The sequence below is a fragment of the Peromyscus maniculatus genome, chromosome 2 (assembly GCF_049852395.1).
Source record: "Peromyscus maniculatus bairdii isolate BWxNUB_F1_BW_parent chromosome 2, HU_Pman_BW_mat_3.1, whole genome shotgun sequence".
NCBI classification, from domain to species: Eukaryota; Metazoa; Chordata; class Mammalia; order Rodentia; family Cricetidae; genus Peromyscus; species Peromyscus maniculatus.
In genome coordinates, this window is record NC_134853.1 from 83,122,993 (window position 1) to 83,128,781 (window position 5,789).

Genomic DNA, 5,789 nt, shown 5'->3' on the forward strand with positions numbered 1-5,789 from the left:
GAGTGTTTCCTTATGTTTTCATAATGCTACATTTTTCTGCTTTCCTGGTCTCTATTTTTACAAAACAACAACAACAACAACAATTACAACAGCACTTGATCATATTATTGTGTCTTTCTGGACATACATTTCTTCAGGAGAATCATTCAGTGTCATGTTGTCCTTACTGTAGTCCTTACAGGTTTGAGTATGTTCAAAGTAATCTCTAGGAGAGTCTTGTAGAATCCCTACAGTTCCCTCCCAGTAATTCTACTCTTGATAAGATCAGAAACTCTCCAGGAGAGTGAGTCACCGCCATGTCCTTGTGGGATGTGCTTGGTTACAGTCTCATTATAGGACTGTTTTCTCAAACATTGCTGCTGACAGAGGGGACCTTGTGAAAAGGTCTTTCGTACCACCATCTTGCTGCTTGCTCGCTTGCTTCTCCTCTTTCCTTCCTTGTCCCCTCCTCCCCTCCCTCCTTCCTTTCCTTCCTCCATCCCTCCCTCCCTTCCTTAATTTTGAATTACTTATGTGGTGAAAATGTAATGCCATGAGATCATTTACATGCATTTAAACTAAAAAGAAGAAAGCATGGCTGTGTGCCATTCTCTCAACCACTAGGGTATACATCTTTTTTATACATATGGAAGTAGAAGTAAGTGACAGAATTGACCGATTCAAATCTGATGCTATATCAAAGTACCACACATATTCATATGCAGTACTCCTGTTAAAGATTTATCCTACTGCTGCATATTAATAAAATGGTTGTGCCATATCATGCTGCCTGGCAGGCTATTTAAAGATTAGTTTATTGCGCCGGGCGGTGGTGGCGCACGCCTTTAATCCCAGCACTCAGGAGGCAGAGGCAGGCGGATCTCTGTGAGTTCGAGGCCAGCCTGGGCTACCAAGTGAGTCCCAGGAAAGGCGCAAAGCTACACAGAGAAACCCTGTCTCGAAAAACCCAAAAAAAAAAAAAAAAAAGATTAGCTTATTGCCTTTGTAACATAATTTTAGAAGGTTAGTATTGCATAGTAGATATGCAGGGTTTATTTCTAAGTAAAGTAAATTAGTCCTTTTAAAAGCTCAGCCCAGGCACTGGGTAGCTCGGTTGGTAAAGTATACACAGTGGGCAGTGACTTTGGTCCCCCCTACCCTCCGATCTTATGTAGAAAAAAATGCCAGGCATGGTGGCATACTCAAACCAGAGAACCTGTCTCTAAAAACAAGGTGGACAGCACCAGAAAAATGAAAGCCAGGCTTGTCCTCTGGCATTCCATATACACCCCCACACTTGTGCATCTGCACACACATAAACATACACACACACACACACACACACACACACACACACACACACACACACAACAGCCCAAGTAAATGATATACACAATTCCATCCTTGCCAATAAGCCAAGACTTGAGGTCAGTTATTTTAATGTGGATGGATTTCAGTTGCTAATTACAAAAATAGAATTTGAGCTGGACAGTGGTGGCGCACGCCTTTTAATCCCAGCACTCGGGAGGCAGAGGCAGGCGGATCTCTGGGTTCAAGGCCAGCCTTGTCTACAGAGCAAGTTCCAGGACAGGCTCTAAAACTACACAGAGAAACTCTGTCTCTTTAAAAAAAAAAAAAAAAAAAAAAAAAGAATTTGATCAGGCTATCAGTAGGGCTCTTTGCAGCTCTGGAATTCTGAAATGACACAATTATTTAGAGTTCTATAAACTTCAGTTGGAAATGTTTTATGTGTCCATTCTTCTTTAGGGTTGTGGAGAATCATGTAATTAGCACACATTGCTGGTTATTATCTGTGAACAACGAAGTTGTGTTGTATAAGGTCCAGAAAGAAATAGCAGTACTAGTGTACCTCACCATTTTCCAAGACTTCTCTGATTGCCTGTATTTTTCTAGTTTCATTTCTGTTACTGTGATGAGCACCCTGACAAAAAGCAACAATTCCATTTTGGGGAAAGGCTGAAACTCAAACAGCTCATTCTATCACACCAGTCAAGAGCAAGGAGAGAACGTGTGTATCTTTGCTTCTCATATTGTCCAGCATTTCCTTGCTAGGGAATGGTGCTGCCTGTAGTTGCCTGGGTCTTCCTACCCCAGACATGTCCACAGGCCAACCTCATTGAGACTCTGTTTCCAGCTAATTTTAGGTTGTATCAAGTTGACAATGAAAACTAACCAGCATACCTATTTATAAGGAAAATGGGAAGGTGCTCAGCCAATGAAAATATGTATCTTTGGATATTCTTTTGTCTGTTTTTTATTTCTGTATTTGTAGAAGTGTTCACTGAAGGCTGTTTACCTGGGAGTTCGGGCATGGTTATCGCATGAATCAAGGTGGACTCTTAGAGAAAGATGGTTTTCCCCTTCCCTCAATTCACTGTACTTTGACGTCTCAGGCTAAAGGAAAGGCCACTGCTTGCTCCGGTCACTGTACTTCACTGTACTCTGCCATCTTCCACCAAACCCAATCTCTCCGTTTTAGAACCATCTAGACTAGAGGCCCTTACAGCTTCATTAGTGTAGGGAGTATGGGTTGATTGTTAGAGCATAGCTCTGCATTGCTACCATTCGTCAGTTCATGTAATTGAAGTCTGCAACATTGCCCTTTTGGGTTTTATTTATATAAATATCTTCATAACAGATCTACTATTAGCCCTTTCTTCATTGGTATATTTCTTATGAATTCTCCAAGTTCAACATAGTAAAAATGGCCATCCTATCAGCGACAAATTAAAAGCTATCCCCATCAGTCCTCATCAAAATTCCATCACAGTTCTTGACAGACCTTGAAAGGACAATACTCAACTTCATATGGAAAAACAAACCCAGGCTAGCTAAAACAATCCTGAACAATAAAAGAACTTCCAGAGGTATCACCGTCCCTGATTTCCATCTGTATTACAGAGCTATAGTAATAAAAACAATAGTGCTGGGCAGTGGCGGCGCACGCCTTTAATCTCATCTCTCAGGTGGGTCATCTCTGGGAGCTCGAGGCCAGTCTGATAGACAAAGTGAGTTCCAGGACAGCCAGAGCTGTAACAGAGATACCCTGTCTTGAAAAAACAAACAAAAATAGTATCAGCATAAAAGCACAAGTCGATCAGTGAAATGAATTGAATACCCAGATATAAATCCACACACCTAAGGACACCCAATTGATAAGTCAAAAAGGCACAATGGGAAAAAAAGCATCTTTAACAAATGGTGTCTGGTCTATATATCTGCATGTAGAAGATGCAAATAGATCCCTATCTATGACCTTGCACAAAACTCAAGTCCAACTGAACCAAAGACCTCAACATAAATCCAGATACATTGAACCTGATAGAAGAGAAAGTGGGGAACAGCCTTGAACACATTGGCACAGGAGACAACTCCCTGAACTGAATACTGATAGTATAGGCACTACTAAGATCAATAAATATGACCACTCAATAGGACAAGATGGCAGCCTGTGAATGGGAAAAGATTTTCACCCAACTGCACATCCAATAGAGGGCTAGTATCCAAGATATATAAAGAACTCAAGAAACTGGACATAAACCAATCCAGTTAAAAAATGGGGGACAGCTAGGTGGCATGGTGCATGCCTTTAATCCCAGCACTTGGGAGGTAGAGGCAGGCGATCTCTGTGAGTTCAAGGCCAGCCTGGTCTACCAAGTGAGTTCCAGGCCAGCTAGGGCTGTCACATAGAAACCCTGTCTTAAGGGGACTGGAGGGCGGGGGGACGCTAACATCTAAACAGAATTCTCAATAGAAGAAATCTCAGATGGCTGAGAAACACTGTAAGAAATGTTCAACATCCATAGCCATCAAGGAAATGCAAATCAAAACTACTTTGCGGTTCTATCTTACACCTGTCAGAATGGCTAAGCTCGAAACCACAAGTGACTGCTCATGCTGGTGAGGTTCCCCCAGAAAACGGACTCAATCTACCTCAAGACCCAGCTATAACATTCTTGGGTACATACCCAAAGGATGCTCCATCCTACCACAAGAACACTTGCTCAATATGTTCATGGCAGTTTTGTACATAATAGCAAGAAAGTGGAAACAACCTAGATGTCCCTCAACCAACAAACAGATAAAGAAAATAAGGTACATTTACACAATGAAGAATTACTCAGCTGTTAAAACATCATGAAATTTATAGACAAATGGATGGGATCAGAAAAAATCTGAGTGAGGTAACCCAACCCAGAAAGACAAACATGGTATGTACTCATTCATAAGTGGATATTAGCTGTTAAGTAAGTGATAACCACATTACAACCCACAGACCCAGAGAGACTCCGTAACAAGGGTTCTGGAGGGGACACATGGATCTCCCTGGGAAGGGGAAATAAAATAGATTTTGCTAGTAGGAATAGGAGGGATCCAGTTGTGGGGGAGCATGGAGCGAGAGTACAGGAAGAAATTACTGGAATTAGAGGGCTTTGTGTGGGGGTGTGATGTGGAAACCTAGTGCAGTAGAAACTCCCAGGATTCTGTGAGGTGACCCTAGCAAGGACTCCTAGTAATGGAGGATACTGAGACTGAACTGGCCACCTTCTTTAACCTTGCAACTCCCCATGGTGGGACTGGGACACCAACCCAGCCACAAAACCTTCAACCTACAATCCTGTCCTGCCTGCAAGATTTCCCGGGGGTGGGGAGGGGATGGAGGCACAGAACTTGTGGGAATAGCCAACCAATGACTGGTCTAATCCGAGGCCCCCGCCAGAAAGGGAGCCCATGCCTGACAGTGCCTGGATGATCAGGAACCCAAGACTGAATAGCCCAGAGACCTAGGACAGGAAAAAGAAAGTCAATGAAAGGATACATAGCGATATTCTGCTATACTCATAGATTGGTGCCAAGTGCAACTGTCATCAGAGAGGCTTCCTCCCACAGTTGATGGGAGCAGGGACCCACAGCCAAACCTTAGGCAGAGCTCTGGGGACCCCATGAAAGAGGAGGAGAAAGGACTGTAGGAGCCAGAAGGGTCAAGGACACCAGGTAAACAGAATTGACTAAGCAGGGCTCACGTGACAGACAGGGCCTGCATGGGTCTGCACCAGGTCCTTTGCATATACGTTATGGTTGTTAGCTTGGTGTTCTTGTGGAACTCCTAACAGTGGGAGTCGGGGTGTTTCTGACTCTTGTCTGCTCTTGGGACCTTTTTCCTCCTACTGGGTTGCCTCACCCAACCTTGATGTGAGGGTTTGTACCTAGTCTTACTGCATCTTGTTAGGCCATGCTCGGTTGACATCCCTGGGAGGCCTGCTCTTTTCTGAAGGAAAACAGTGGATCCAGGGGCAGAGGAGAGGTGGGATGGGGCTGAGGAGTGGAGGGAGGAGAGGCTGCAGTTGGGATGTAATGGGAGAAGAATAAGTTGCAGCCTTATCACACCCCTCAGATCTCCCTGCCTGGAATCTAGACACTGAGGCTGGCACACAGGATTCTTTAGAAATTACGTGACAAAGAACAAGCTTAGGGAATTGACTAGTTTAGTTCTATTGCATTTGTGTTTAGAAACATCAGTTTGTTTCCTTCGGGTTTATGGGGGGGGGGGAGTGAGGACAGCAAACATTTAACACTAAACCTTGGAAATACTGATTGAACGGAAGCCCCGGCTGCCATCACAAGTGCCAGGAATCCCAGCACTCGGGAGGCAGAGGCGGGCGGATCTCTTGTGAGTTTGAGGCCAGCCCGGTCAACAGAGCGAGATCCAGGACAGCCAGAACTACATAATGGACCCAGTCTCAAAAACAAGCAAACGGAAACAGGACAAACTGGACACAGTGAAAGTT